Here is a 16690-nt window from a genome sequence, read left to right on the forward strand (position 1 = left end):
ACACATGGGTATGACGCTATCAAGAAATAGCTGTCAGCAAATCACAGAGTAGTGTGAAAACATGTGAGTTATGATGTTTAACAAAATAGTGGTCCTCTGCACATTTAGGGGAAGGGTTTTCCTGATCTGATGTATTTCTGCATAAACTCAGCGACGAGAGCAAGGAGCACAGCGGCAGTTACGTTAAGTTCTGCTGCAGAGCACGGATCAAGGAGAAAAGAGGGGCAGATCCAGCATCAGGCAAATCTGCAGACAGACAGAGGGACCGCCCGGAAACTAGCTGATCTCGTGCCAGAGGCTGACACGGCGGGGGCGTTGCCAGGATATTTAAACAGCCCCTAGGGATTGCAGGCAACTACGAACGCAGCGAACAGGGCCAGCAAACAGAGTGGCAGTTGAAGCGGAAGGGCAAGCAGGGAGGACCCTGCCACTTGAAACAGAGGCTACGACCCGCTAGTAAGGAGCTAAGTACAGCGGGAGGCATGGTATCCACCCAAAGAGCAGTACCTTCAGCATCCCTCACTGTCCCTCTGGCTGCAAGAACTGATGCAGCCACCCAAACTGAACTTGGGAGGGAAGATGTAGCTGTCCAGGTCCCAGGTTGCAGAGCATGCTCGAGTTTCTGCTCAGGGACTGATAGCAGCAGCAAGCTTATGTGTGGGCAATGTACCCAAGTGGAGGAGCTGCTCAGCCTGGTGACAGTGCTTCAGGAGGAGATGTCCAGGCTGAGGAGCATCAGAGAGTCAGAAAAGGAGATTGACTGGTGGACTCACAGTCTACCATCCCTGGAGCAGAAACCAACTGTGGCACCAGATACAAAGGACCCCCTACCCTCTTGCCACCAGGTTGAAAGGGGAGACCCAGCAGCTAGGAGAGAATGGGAATGGGTTACTGCTCAGAGCAGCAGGTGAACACACCCTCAGCCTGACCCACCTTCCCAGGTGCCTGTATACAACAAGTATGAGGCCCTGGAATTGGATGGGCAAGCAGCTGATGCTGCTGATGAAGACTCTTTTGGGAAGGAGGGGTCCTCTAAGCAACCCATGTCCCAACGTGAAACCCAGCAAACCCATTAAAATCTCACATGTAAAGAGAAAAATAAAGGTAATTGTCATAGACAACTCCCTTCTGAAGGGAACAGAGGGCCTGACATCCTGACTTGACCCAACCCAGAGGGAAGTCTGCTGCCTCCCTGGGGCCAGGGTAAGAGATGTGGCTTAACAACTCCTCAGGCTGGTAAGGTTGTCTGACTATTACCTGCTATTGTTTTTTAATGTTGGCAGGGAAGAGACAGAAAAAAGTAGTATTAAGGAAATCAAAAAGGATTTCAGAGCTTTGGGGTGTCTGGTCAAAGGCTCAGGTGCTCAAGTGATTTTTTTTTTCCTTCACCCTTTCAGTTGGCAGGAATACAGAATGGAACAGGCAGGCCCAGCAAATCAACACATGGCTAAGTGACTGGTGTCATCAATGGAACTTTGGGTTTTTTGACCATGAAAAAGATGTCTCTTAACACCTGACAGAATGCATCTCTCACAGAAGGTGAAAAGGGTGTTTGCTCAGGGGCTAGCAAGGCTGATTGATAGGGCTTTGAACTAGATTGGAAGGGGGAAGGGGGCAGTAGCAGGCAGGTCAGTGATGAGCAGTGAGATAGCACACCAAAGCTTGAGGAGGTGCTTAGCAGCAAGATTCCTCAGACTGTGCCATGAGGTGAAGGGCACAATCAACCACACTTGAAGTACTTCTACACTAATGGGCCTACGCCCATGAGGAAAAAGAAGGATGAACTAGAAGCCTTGGCCCAGTCCCACGGATATGATTTAATTTGCATTAGCAAAACCTAGTGGGATGAATCCTGTGACTGGTGTGCCATGATGGATGGCTACAGGCTACTCGGGGATAAGCAGGGTAGGAGAGGTGGGGGGATGGCACTGTATGTAACAGAGTGCATGGATCTGGCAGTTGGCAATGGCAAAGTTGAGAGCCTCTGGGTAAGGATTAAAGGTCAGTCAAATAAAGCGGATGTCATCCTGGGTGTCTACTACAGGCCACCCAGCCAGGATGACAACACTGATGTGTTATTCTTTAAGGAACTAAGTGAAACCTCCAAATCATCTACCCTTGTCCTTATGGGGTATTGAACTTGCCAGATGTCAACTGGGAATATCACACAGCTGGCACCAACAGGTCCAGAATATTCCTGAAACATCTGGACGATAACTTCTTGGTGCAGGTACTAAGGGAACTGACCAGGAAAGGCACCTTCCTAAGTTTGATTTTCACTAACAGAGAGGGTCTTGTGGGAGATGTGGCAACGGGTGGCTCCCTTGGCCACAGTGACCACGAACCAGTCAGGTTTAAAATCTTTGCTAATGGGAGAAAAACTGCCAGCAAGACCTTAACACTAGATATGAGGAGAGCAGACTTCAGGCTGCTCAGAGAAATACTTAGTAAGATTCTCTGAGAAAGAGCTTTTGAAGGTATTGGGGCCCATCAGTGTTGGTCATTTTTTAAGTACCACCTACTAAAAGCACAGGACCAGGCCATTCCAAAATGCTGAAAATCTAGCAGGTGAGGCAAAAAGCCACCTTGGTTGAGCAGGGATCTTCTTGAAATACAGCAAAAAAAGAAATTACATTGTCAATGGAAGCAAGGTCAGGCAACATGGGAGGACTACAGAGATGCTGCTTGCCATTGTAGGGAGGAAATTTGAGCTGCCAAAGCTCAATTAGAATTGAAGTTCACCAATACTGTGAAGGACAATTAAAAAAGGCTTTTTAAAATATATTAATGGCAAAAGACAAACTAGAAATAACATTGGCCCATTACTTGATGAGCACGGTCACCTCATGAACAGGAACACAGACAAAACAGATGCTTTCTCCACCTCAGTCTTCAATACTGATGATGGACTTGAGGGTCCCAATTACCCTGGGCTAGAAAACCATGTCTGTGAGAACAATAAACTCCCAATGAATCCAGAACTTGTATGGGATTTGCTACCCAGCTAGATCCCTACAAGTCAATGGGGCCTGATGGGATTCATCCAAGGGTGCTTAAAGAGCTGGCTGACATCATAGCGAGACCTCTCTCTGTGATTTTTCAATGCTCTTGGGAATCTGGAGAGGCCCCAGAAGAATGGAAGCTGGCAAACATTGTCCCAATCTACAAGAAGGGCAACAGGGATGACCCTGGCAACTACAGGCCTGTCAGCCTCACTGCTATTCCTGCCAAAATCATGGAGAAGATTTTTCTGGGAGTTATCAAAAAACATCTGAACGACACCACAGTCATTGGTCCCAGACAGTCTTGCCTGACCAACTTAATTTTGTTCTATGACAAGGTTACCCACCTAGTTGACCAAGGGAAGTCTGTCAATGTAATCTTTTTGGATTTCAGTAAAGCCTTTTATATTGTCTCTCACAGTATCCTCCTAGACAAGATGGCCAGCATACAACTGGATAAACATAAAATGCAGTGGGTGATCAACTGGCTGACGAGCTGGGCTTAAAGGGTTAAAGGAAATGGGGTTATGTCAGGCTGGTGACCAGTTACTAGTAGGGTTCCACAGGTGTCCACCTTAGGGCCAGCACTTTTCAATGTCTTTATAAATGACTCAGACTCAGGACTTGAGGGCTTGCTTAGTAAGTTTGCTGATGACACAAAATTGGGGGGAAGCTGTTGACACTCCCAAGGGCAGAGAGGCCCTGCAGAGGAATTTGGACAAATTGGAGAGCTGGGCAATCACCAACTGCATGAAGTTCAACAAGGGCAAGTGCCGGATTTTGCACCTGGGACACAGCAACCCTGACTGTACATACAGACTGGGGGATGATATGCTGGAAAGCAGCTCTGCAGAGAGGGATCTGGGGGTTCTGGTCGATGTCGAGTTGAACATGAGCCAACAGTGTGCCCTGGCAGCCAAGAGGGCCAACTGTGTCCTGGAGTGCATTGAGCACAGTATTGCCAGCCACTCGAAGGAGGTGATTGTCCCACTCTACTCTCCCCTGGTGTGGCCTCACCTGGAGTACTGTGTGCAGTTCTGGGCGCCACAGTATAAAAAAAAAGATATTAAGCTACTAGAGAGTGTCCAGACGAGGGCTACGAACTTGGTGAAGGGTTTGCAGTGGAAGCCGTATGAGGAGCGGCTAAAGTCACTTGGTTTGTTTAGCCTGGAGAAGAGGAGACTAAGAGGAGACCTCATCACAGTCTACTGCTTCCTCACAAGGGGAGGAAGGGCAGGCACCAAACTCTTCTCTTTAGTGACCAATGACAGAACCCAAGAGAACAGCAGGAAGATGTGCCAGGGGAGATTTAGGCTAGACATCTAGACATTAGGAAAAGGTTCTTCACCCAGAGGGTGGTGGAGCACTGGAACAGGCTCCCCAGGGAGGTAGTGATGGCCCCAAGCCTGACAGTATTCAAGAAGAGACTTGACAACGCACTCAGACACATGGTGTGAACTGTGGGGTTGTCATATGCAGGGACAGGAGTTGGTCTTGATGATCCTTGTGGGTCCCTTCAAACTCAGGACATTCTATGATTCTAAACTGGTAGGAGTAGCTGGTTCTGACAGCAAATCAAAATACATTACATGACCAGAAGAGGTGAGTGACTTTTGGTGGGCCTTCTATGGCAAAGTAACATTCTCAGTTAACATAGGGCAAGCAGTGGACACTGTCTACCTGGATTTCTCCAAGGCTTTTGATAGTTTCCCCACAGCCTCTTCCTAGGGAAACTGACGCTTTATGGTCTAGACAAGCGGTCTGTGCAGTGGGTGGTGAACTGGCTGACAGACCACACCCAGAGGGTGGCAGTAAATGCCTCCTTTTCAAACTAGCAGCCTGTCACAAGTGGGATCCCCCAGGAATCAATATGGGGCCCAACACTGTTTAATATCTTCATAAGTGATCTGGATGACAGTATGAAGTGTACCCTGATGAAGTTTGCTGATGATACCAAACTGAGGGGGGAAGTATACACTTCAGAAGGGAGAGCTACCCTACAAGATGACTTGGATAGGCTGGAAGAGTGGGCTAACAAGAATCTTACAAAGTTCAACAACTTAAGGTCTTGCACCTGGGAAAACATAATCCAGGAGTGCAGCACAGGCCAGGATCTACCCAGCTGGGGAACAGCTCTGTGGAAAGGGACCTGGGGGTCCTGGTGGACAACAAGCTCAGTATGAGTGAATGGTGTGCTGCTGTGGCAAAGCTGGGTCACAACAACAAGGGCATCACCAGCAGAGATAAACAAGTCAGTATCCTACTCAGTGTTTGTCAGGCCACACCTGGGATACTGTGTTCAGTTTTGGTCCCCACTATGCAAAAAAGATGTGGACAGGCTGGAGAGGGTCCAGAGAAGGGCCACAAAGATGATCAAAGGACCAGGAAGCCTGCCATACAAGGAAAGGCTAAGAGAACTGGGTTTGTTCAGCCTTGAGAGAAGAAGGCTATGAGGAGACCTTCTCACCATGTTCCAGTATTTAAAGGGTGGCTACAAACAAGATGGAGCCTCCCTTTTACAAGGGGTCACATGGAAAAGACAAGAGGAAAATTTTTCACAATGAGAACAATCAGCCATTGGAATAATCTCCCCAGGGAAGTGGTGGATTCCCCAACATTAAACACTTATAAGGTTCAGCTGGACAGGGTGCTTGGCCATCTTGTCTAGACCCTGCTTTTGCCAGGAAAGGTTGGACTAGATAATCCTTGTGGTCCCTTCCAACCTGGTATTCTGTGACATATGAAAATTTTCCCCTATACACTACATTACTAATTTGATGCTCTTAACCAACATCAAGATAGCAGTTTGCTAACAGAAGCAACATTAATTTGGGTGGTGGGAAGAAAAGCTTTCAATAAGGGAAATGACCGGGAGGAGGAAATCAATGCTACATATCTCTTTTCCTTGCACCTCTTTATGGGAATGCTCCAAGGAATTCTCCTGTATTCAGAGCAATGTCAGAAGGCAGCCAACCACTGGTAGAAGCAGCAAGTCATTCTTGAGACCTTGTCCATCATTTCTACTGAGACCTGCTTGATTGCAGTCCTCTGACATTAATTCATTTCTACATGCAACTATGCAAGCATGTATATAGAGTGTTGTACAGCACCACCCTATACAAACATCATAACAAGCCAAGATGTGCTCACGGAAGACATCTTCTAATATACATTATTTGCTATTTTCTGTGCAATAGATACACATACACCCCCACTTATGTCAGCTAAAACCCTACATAAAATTGCATATAAATAATAACTAGTTAAGAAAAATTAAGACATACTGTTTTCCTATATAGCTGTAGGACACTTGAAACATCAGTACTTCAACTGTTCAGAGACAACCCCTCCCCAATATCTTAACAGGCAAAAGAAACCTGCCAATATACCAAAACCACTTAGCAAGCTTCATATTCTGTAACTTTTTAATGCACATTAGAGTACACAAATGCAATCTATGATTATCATGGATGATATAACTGACAGTTAAACAGAGCTTTAACCCTCCATTTACCTTTCACTAACAAACAAACAAAACACAACAAACACAAAACCACCACAACAACAACAAAAAAATCCAAACCAAAACCCACCACCTTTTACTACAGTACAATATAAAATTACCCATAAAGCTGGGCACTACTGTACCTTATTACTATTAGACTGAATAGTAAGGTTATAGTCAGGTTTAGCACTTTTATAAGGGTATTAAGAACAATATAATTGCAACTACTGTTGATTGTAAGTTGCAACTTAAAAGAATTAAGCAGTTATGAACAGATACAGGTTTAGACTGTTAACAATAGCTGGTACAAAAATTAAACTTGATCAAACTACAAGTTTAAGGATTTACATAAAAATTTCCCCAAGGTTTCTGCACAAAGGTATTAATTGATTAGTACCTTTTTTTTCCCCTCCTCCTAGATTTCCTCCTCACTGTATAATTCTTATTTCCACTATATTTTAAAGCATTTATAGTAAGATAAGGAAACATGGGTCAGAGAGAGAGAACACAGGGCAAAACAGGCCTGCAGACCCTTCCACTGTGGCAGCAAAAGAGTTCACCAAATTAATTCCTGTCTTATTGATGATACTAAAATAGTAAGTTCAGAGACAGCAATAAAAGTGAAAACATATATATCCTTATCTCTGCTGCATAGAAAAATCCTGTCTATATAAGAGCATCAGGTGCTCCAAAGGCTTGAGAAGCACTGTGCAGCTGTGAGAATACAGCTGCTCATCCACACAAAGAATGTGTTTGCTACCTACCCTACACCTCTTGCCCCACAAAACTGTATTTCAGACGCCTCCTGCCCGCTGCTGCCTGATCTCACGACCTGGCCCTGGGGTGATCGAGATCTATTCGATAAGTGACTTTGAATACGAGGAGCAGCTGGCTGAAGCTACTATGTTGCTACGTTAGGAGCGCCAAGCGCGAGCACACCCCACCCCCACTGTTGCCCAACGCGGAAGCGCAACGCTGCGGCAGTGGATCGCCAGCTCCTTGCGCTAGACACCCTGATGCGACAGGAAATCCGAAGTTAACGCCGCGGCCCAGCCAATACATGTGCACCCGCCTACCCGCTGTCCGACAGCCAAACAGCACATAAACACACTCCGAGCCGCACATCTGGAAGATTTAATCACACCACCCCGGTGGGCCCCACGGGGGACGTAGTCCTCACACGACCTTCGCGAACAATGTTAAGCACATCATTGCTGCCACTCCACATCACCGCCCACTGGCGCTTCACGGCACCCGCCCATCGCCCTCCGGTCCCACTGCACAACACCTTTCCCGCCAGACCCTGGCCGGCTCCTGCAGAGCCTTGGCCAGTCGAACGGTGCTCTAAAGCCTACCCAGCTTCCGACGACTCCTCCCCAGGTACCACCCGTCGCCCGCACTCTAGCAGGCACAAGCAAGGCCCACCGCAGAAACCGAACTGCAACCCCGGCAGCTCAGCGAACCGACACCATGCTCACCCCCTACCTGTGGTCCAGGACGGCGAAAGTCTAACACACAACAATAAGAAATAACAAAGCTCAGAGTACAAGACTATCCACTACAATAGCTGGGGCTAAGGGTGAAAATAAACCCTCACCCCCGCGGCCCGTGGGGTAATGGATGCTTCCAGCCAATCACAATAGGCCACCTGACCGAAAGAGGGGCGTGACGTCCAGAACAAATGGTACAACTGGCTGTCAGTAAGGGCAAGTATTTCACCAGAAACTTGGGGTGGGGCACTTGTCACTTCCTAGCTAAAAGTTGTCCCTGTGCTACTCAGATATATATCTTATGTATACTTGGAAATTTCATTTTCTTTTGCTGTCACCAAAACATGCTGGTGTAATTATGCCCTTATAGAACAAAGGTTTTTGGAAATAACTATTTCCAATGTGCAATATAAAAAAAGTAAAATATTTCATTGAAAGGGAAAAGTTAGGTTAAAAATGATTTATGTAAGAGCATCTACAAAAGTGCCACATTGCACTGTCTAGAGCAGGGGAAGCTAGCCTATAGACTTTGACCTATATGCAGCTTATAGGCTATTCCAGTGAAAGGTGGTGATCATAGAATAGTTTGGGTTGGAAGGGACCTTCAAAGATCATCTAGTCCATTCCCCCTGCAATGAGCAGGGACATCTTCAACTAGATCATGTTGCTCAGAGCCCTGTCCAGCCTGGCCCTGAATGGCTAGAGGTTGCAACTTGGCTTCTGCCACAGCTTCAAAAAGGGGATTTATACCCCCAAAGCTTCCCAACTCCCTGGGAACACAGTAAATCTCTTTTAACAAAAATGGTGTTGTAGACATGTCTGCCAACATGCTGCTACTACACACATGTACTGTGTACACATACGCAGGCACATCGCAAGAAGAACCAGAGGCCACAAATGCATTGCAAAGAGCAAGTTTTATTTTAGTTACCTCTCTACTGGGGGAATCTCCGAAGTAGCACCTAAGCTCCCAGGCTGAGGTTATACAAGTGGAAATGCAGGCACTGTCAAGGTTGGCACGTATGTGCCTCAGAATTTGAGATGCCAAATTGTTGTCTCAAAGCATGATAACCTGGATGATAGAAATGATATGAGGCTATTGCCTGTTGCTTAACATCATGAGCAGGTCCTAAAGTCACTGCTGAAACTAGAGAATTTTCTTTTGCATTTCCTTCTATTATGAAGCCTGGCAATGTAGTATGACTTCTAACAAGCATGACATAATATTCATGATGACGCTTCTGAGTTCCAAGCCATAACAGTTTTAAAATACCAAATAGCTTTTCATTAGACACGTGTCCCAATACAGCTTTATCCAACCATTGTACAAGCCCAGCCACATAAGCAGACTCTGTCACAATATTCACAGGGCCAGGAAAGGCCTGAAAAACCATGGTCATTGCTCTAAGTTCGACCACTTGTGGTGATCCTTCCTGATATTCTACTCGATGTTGCCATTGTGGCCCATCCTTCCAAACAATGGCTGCCTTACCTGTCCTTACTGATCCGTCTGTAAACACTGTAGGTCCATTTACTGGGCTCGATTGATTCAATTGCTTCTGACCAAATCTTACCTGACTGCCTAATTTAATCACTGGATGTGAGGGCAAATGGTAACTGATTTGACCCATATAATTCATCATAGCTGCTTGTAGTGCAGAACTATTAGCCATACACCATTCAAAATAATGACTTTGCACAGGAAGCATGATCATTTCTGGGTCTCTTGCCATTAATTCCATGCAACGTGATCTGATTTTAATAATCACCTGAGGCACCAGTTCAAAAAGACCTGGGGCTGTCTTTTTTGACTTGGCTGGCAAAAAGACCCACTCTAAAATATGTAAAGGATCTCCCCACTTCTCGTGCCATTGTGCAATCATAGCAAAAGGAATGCATTGATCAATCAAAACAATTGCTTGTACAGGCACTGTCAAATCAATTCTCCATACATGTTTACTACTGATTGCTTGTTCAATTTCTGCAATTACCTGCTGTTCTTCTGTTGTCAAAGTGCAAGGGGCAGAAATATTAGTGTCTCCTCGCAATAGGTCGAACAATGGCTGCAGTTGAGAAGAGGGGATTCCTACAGAAGGCCTCACCCAATTGATCATTCCTGCCAATTTTTGCACATCGTTCAGTGTTTTGATTTTTACTTGCAACTTTATAGGTTGTGGTGTCACTGATCCAAAACTTTCATGCCCAAATAAAGCCATGGCTGTTGTCGTTGCACCTTCTCAGGTGCAACAACCAGCCCGTACTGATTTAATGACTCACGTGCCTTATTTTCCATATCACTCAATTCTTGTGGCGTTCCTGTGGCCAACAAGATGTCATCCATAGAATGATAGCAATACCCTGATGGAAACAAAGCACGTACCGGACTCAGAGCTTTTGCCACATACCACTGACATATCACAGAATGTTAGGGATTGGAAGGGACCTCAAAAGTTCATCTAGTCCAATCCCCCTACCGGAGCAGGAACACCTAGATGAGGTTACACAGGAAGGCGTCCAGGTGGGTTTTGAATGTCTCCAGAATAGGAGACTCCACAACCCCCCTGGGCAGCCTTTTCCCATGTTCTGTTACCCTCACTGAGAAGAAGTTTTTTCGCAAATTTAAGTGGAACCTCTTGTATTCCAGTTTGAATCCATTACGCCTTGTCCTACCATTGGTCGTCACCGAGAAGAGCCTGGCTCCATCCTCGTGACACTCACCCTTTATATATTTGTAAACATTAATGTGGTCACCCCTCAGTCTTCTCCAAACTAAAGAGACCCAGCTCCCTCAGCCTTTCCTCATAAGGGAGATGCTCTACTCCCTTGATCATCCTTGTGATATGGTAGGTGAATTTTTCATCCCTTGTGGCAGCACTTTCCAATGATACCTTTTTGCTGACTCTCCATTATTTACAGATGGAACAGTAAAGGTGAACTTTTCCATGTCTTGTTCTGCTAAAGGAATAGTAAAGAAACAATCTTTCAAATCGCTTACAATTTCCCATTTCATTGGAATCATTGCAGGAGAAGGTAAACCTGGTTGCAAAGCTCCCATAGTTGCCATAACCTCATTAACCTTTCGTAGGTCATGTAATAATCTCCATTTTCCAGATTTCTTTTTGATAACAAACACAGGAGTGTTCCAAGGACTATGTGAGACCTCTATGCATCCCACAGCTAGCTGTTCCATCACCATCACAAGAGACTGCAGGGCTGTAAGTTTTTCCTGAGCAAGGGGCCACTGATCGACTCATATTGGTCTTTCAGTTAACCATCTTAGTGCTAAAGTGGGCTGAGAAACACCCTGCATCACAGTGACCCATGCTAAAAATCTGTAGTTATCCGTACTCCCCACTGCCCTAAGCAATCCCTCCCCCACAAGTTCAATGGGGCTGGGGTCACCTAAGTTCTCACTGTAGCCCTTTGATTTTCAGGATTAGCAATCACTATCGGTTTAGCTGACATCAAACTGTTTGCGACTCCACCTAGTGCCATCACCCCCACAGCATTTGAAACCAAGGACCAAGAAGGAGACCAGTCTTGTTGCAAAATTATAGTGACTTCTGCTCCGGTATCAAGCAGTCCAATAAGCTTCACCTGGCTGGGGACAAAAGCATTCATTATGAGTGTACAAACCATTTGTGGCCATTTTTCTGACACTGTTTGAGACCAAAAACCAAGTGGCTTTCCAGTTGAACCAAATCCACTGCCCCCACGAAGAACTTGCTCAGTCCTAGGAACAGAACTCAAAAAAGTCACAAGTTGAGTTAAACGTGTTCCTTTTTGTATTGTCACAGGTGGGGTCGCCGTGGAAACCAAGGCACAAATTTATCCTGTATAGTCCACATCAATAACCCCCACGTGTACCATTAATCCTTGCAGGGTACTCAGTCCCCCACCAATTGGCCCCCAAGCATCCAGGGGCACTTTATGCACCTCTTGAGTTGTTATAGTTACTGTGTGGGTGCTGGATACATCCATCCCGGCTGCTCCGCTGGTTTTTCCTGATAGTCTGTCACAGAGGGCTGCCTGTGCACTGACCCCAGAAACGGGCTGCCAGGGTTGCAAGGCATTGCTGAAGGAGGCAATTGTGTCTGCACATGCCCCTTTATGCTCTTCTTGTCATTTCCCTGACGAAGTGGCTGTCCGTTAGAATGATACTTAGAATGACACTGCCTAGAAAAATGTCCTTTTTTTCCACATTTGAAGCAAATTACTGAGGCTGTATCATAGCCAGGTCTGCTTGCAGCTTTTGAAACCTGTTTGTTTTTACGTGAACAGATGAGTCTTACATGACTATTGCAACCACATTCATAGCACTTTTGATCTTGTATTCTTGCTATTGCCATAGCAGCAGCGAGTGCAGTCATTTTATGTTCCACTGAACCGACCTTAGCACAAGCAGTAATCATTGCTTATAAAGTTGAATCCCCTGGCAAAATTTCAATCGGTTTCTGGCAATCTGCATTAGCATTATCACGAGCTAACTGTTTTACCAACAGTCCCCGAAGGTGCACATCAAACACCTGACGTTCAACAGCCACTTGTAATTTTTCAATGAAGGAAAGAAAAGACTTTTTAGGACCCTGCTTGATAGTGGTGTATCTTTGTTTTGGTTCTGCCAACTCTACTGTTCTAATTATAGCCTCCATCCCTATGGCCTTCACTTGTTTCAGCACCAGAGGAGGCCATTGCACTTGAAGTTGAGGATTAGTATACTGTCCCAAGCTCAGCAACACATCCACACCACTAACAGAACGGGGATCAGTGTCTGGGTATTGTATGTTTACCACTGCTTGTGCCTCAGCCCTTTGCTGCCAAATACTTCGAAACACCGTGAGCTATACAGGTTGAAAAATAATCTGAGCTACCTGAGAAATATCATAGGGAGTCATAGCTTCCATGGATAACAAACATAACAGCTGCATAATCACAGGGGAATTAGAGCCGTACTGGGCAGTGGCTTTTTGCAAATCTTGGATTACTTTCCAGGAACAAGGAACGTGCTTGTGGGGCTCCCCCTCTGCAGGATTATGATATACTACAGGAAACACCGTAGATCCAGCAGATTCAACAAGTGGCGGCTCAGTAACAGGGGAAGGAACTGATATAGTTTCCGATAGATCCCAGTCCCCTATTTCCATAGCTTTAGCCTTCACCCTCTTCCAAAAACGCACAGGGTCCCGTGGTCTAACTGTAATTGAAGCTGGAGGTAAATCCCAGCTTTTTGGTAAGTTCGGTTTACGCTCTGAAACTCTATCCCCACCCTCAGGAATTTGCTCTGCAGCAGCACGGGAGGGGGGCGGGGGCAAGTTGGGGGGACCTGAATTTATAGGAATTGTGTTATTGGACTCGCTCTGGCTCACCACAGGACAATCCTCCTCATGTGAATCTCTGGGCAAGGGGGGATAGGAAAAAAAGTCCACTTTTTTCTTCCGTGACTGATAGCGGCGGGGCAGAAGGTTGAACTGTGATTAATGGTGGTGAGGCAGACGATTGAACCGCAATTGATGACAGTGGAGCAGACGTTTGAACCACGATTGATGATGGCACAGCAGTCGGCTGAATGCACTGCTCTGACTGCTGCTCCGATGGGGCCCCTCCCGAGATCATATATAACCCAACGCTACTTTTTCATGTGAGTCTTTCATAGCTTTTATCTGATCTTGGGGCCACACATATGTATACGACTTCCATGATTTTTGCCTGATCTCGAGGCCACACATACGTACGCTCCTCATCTATTCCTTTTAACTTTCCAAGAGAGTGCCGCGGACCCTTATCCATATCATCAGATAACACAGACTTGGGCAGTGTTGACAAATCTTTAGTAACAGGGGGCTCGGAATAATACGTAATCTCACCTTTTCCTCCGAATCTGGCCCAGGAGAGCCAGGAAGACCATTCCTGTTCGCTGCCTCTGCCTGATCCTGTTGCTCTTTTAACTCTTTCAAAGTCTCTAATTGCGAGGGCGAAAAATCATGGACTCCACACAATTCAATATGAATTCAAGCGAAGCCATTTATTACAGAAACAAGCCTCCTTATATATGCAGTTATTTCCTGATCACGCGTGCACACTCCAAGCATGCATTAGCTGACTGGATAATGTCCATGTTCACGAGCTGTCCACGTGCCCGAGTCTCACTGCTGTTTTTCAGGGTGCTGTTTTTCAGCCTTTGAGCTGGCCTTGAGATTCCTTTGGGTAGTTCAGAAATAAATCTCCATCTAATAGAAACCCATCCACACAACAACCGCAAGAAAACCCCTCAAATCTCCCAAAATTCCCCCTTTTTGTTTTTGAACCAGCCAGGCCTTGTTTACAACGCGCAGAATCATCTTTGAAATACACTGCAGCATACAACATATGATTAACAACAGTGATTACAATTACGTATAATGTAGCTAAGCCTTACGTAATAAGATCAAACAACTACCCACCTATTTCAAAGCTTTTAAACCATTTGTCAAACCATAATTCTACTATGACAATCTTATTAGCGTACTGTTTTAGTTTGTCTAAAGTACTATGAAGAGATCCAGAATGATTAAACAAGTTAATATAACATCTTTCTCTTAAATTCATCACAACCATGTCCTTACGATAACAACAAAAATCTATAGCAACATGATTTTGAAGTGTAACATGCCTAATACCATCAACATCTACTATTAATTGAGTTAGTATCTCAGAAGTTAGATTAGCCTGTTTAAAAGACCAATAGCTTAACTTTGATATGTCTCCTAAAGCTTTACCAGCTGCTAGACTAGGGAGAAGGAGTGCAGTAGATACTATGGTAGGAATGTCTCATAATTTTACCTCATTTTTGCATTGACTATCTAAGTGTAATATCACCCTTTTGGCTCTCCTGCTGTTTGCTCAAATTGCCATTCTCCACAGAAGGTACACCACCTGCTTGCTAATACGCTTCTAGACCACCAGGTCTGTGAGCACCTATAACACTGAATTAGGATCCATGGTTTACATCTGAAACAGTCCCCACAACTTATCTCCCTCCTGTCCATCTGCATCCGTTGAATCTTTGTTGAATCCACTTCAATCCTCGGCCTGTAATGACACAAGCATAATCTTTTCCCCTGGTTATAAATTCATGTGGCCTTTTCCATTTATCATTAACTAGTGATCTGACCATAACTAATGTAGGTTTTCTGATATAGCATGGTTTTGGGTCATGCTTGCAAAGTGTTTCATCACAGGGCAAATGTAGGCTGCACCACTTAGACAGAAGTGATTCATCACATACAATGCTTTTGACAATTGGTTTTGTGGTGTTTTCCCTACTTCTCCCCCCTTTTTGTTTAAAAACACAAAAGAAAAACAAACCTGTTCAAAATCAGATACGTGCGTTGGACCTTGAATACGTACTCAGAATCACAAATCGAATTTAGACTTTCCTCCTTAAAAAGCTCTAAGTAATGTAAAGCTGTGCCAAGTTCTGCTAATTGGGTTGAACCTTCAATAATTTTTACAAAATGATGCCAATTGTTATCTTCGCGCCAGACCACTACAGCTTTATGAGACTTCCCAGAACCATAAACAAAAACTGTGCAAGTATGTAGGATCAGACCAACTACAAGTATGGTCTGTGACCTGATGTTAAAGACTTGCAGGTTCTGCATCAATTTACATTTAGGCATACCAAAAGCTGTGCTGTTAAAAAAATCAGCTAATGCAATTTACAAGGACATAGATTGCAAATAAAAAATCAAAATTAAATTTCACAAATGGTACATGTATGACAAAAGGATCATGGCCTATTAAGACTTACATTAATTCCCTGCATTTCTTGATCAGAGTAACAATCGGTATATCAGTCTGTTAGCATTCTCATCATACTGTCCCACAATAGCCACAGGTTGTTTCTGTGTTGTAGCTATAAACAGGCAAATCTGCAAGTCCAGTTGAATGCAGTCAGCCTGTAAGATTGTTATAAATTTATTCTTCAAAGTTTCCAACTCCATTTCAGCTGTCATATTTATTGGATATTGTTTTCCCTTACCGGATCAAAGTCCTTTTTCAGTTCTATCAGTGTAGTATTTGCTTTATTGAAACATTGGCTGTTAATACTAGTGGAAATGCAGCATTCGAAATTTCCTTGGAGATTTCTCACTTGCACAAGCAGATCTGCACCATCCAAGCAGCTTCTTTTAAGACATGCAACTAAACAGAATTCTCAGAAAACGTTATTTGAGCTTACAATTTACTTAACAAATCTTGACCGAAGAGAGGTATAGGACTTTCTGGCAACTACAAGAATTCATGTATTAAAACTTTGTTCCAAATTTGGCATTCTATTGGTCTCAAAAAACAGTCCTTCTTTCATTCTCTCCCATGACCTCAAAAACTAGCATGGTGAATTTATTAAGAAGTCTCTTACAACTAGTTACCACAGAATAAGTATATTAAAATAAATGTTTCGGTTTAATTTCCCAGCTTCATTAGAACTATGGACCCGCTGGCAATGCCTTTAAATTTCAATGTCAGACTCCTTCATGCAGTATTAAAGTTCCCTAGCAGTAACATCACCGGGGAGGGGGGAATAAAACCTCCCTCTCGCCCTCATCTGGGATGGCAGGATCTCCAGCCCAGCATGAAAACAAACCAGTTCGAACTCCACATCAAACCAACCTGGCTGCACTCCACACCCCAATTCATACCAGTCTGACCCAGAG

The 16690-nt window shown here is 44.7% G+C and overlaps 1 protein-coding gene across 1 annotated transcript in view; it reads right to left on the reverse strand.

Annotated features, from left to right (window-relative positions):
* Positions 1-8110, reverse strand: part of LOC136115731 (macrophage immunometabolism regulator-like) — a 31699-nt gene extending 23589 nt beyond the window's left edge. Inside the window, exon 1 of the mRNA XM_065861937.1 lies at positions 7993-8110. The gene's annotated coding sequence lies outside the window, so the exon portion shown is untranslated. The remainder of the gene's footprint in view (positions 1-7992) is intronic.
* Positions 8111-16690: the final 8580 nt, after the last annotated feature.

This window comes from Patagioenas fasciata, chromosome W, assembly GCF_037038585.1.
Source record: "Patagioenas fasciata isolate bPatFas1 chromosome W, bPatFas1.hap1, whole genome shotgun sequence".
In the NCBI taxonomy this organism is placed as follows: Eukaryota; Metazoa; Chordata; class Aves; order Columbiformes; family Columbidae; genus Patagioenas; species Patagioenas fasciata.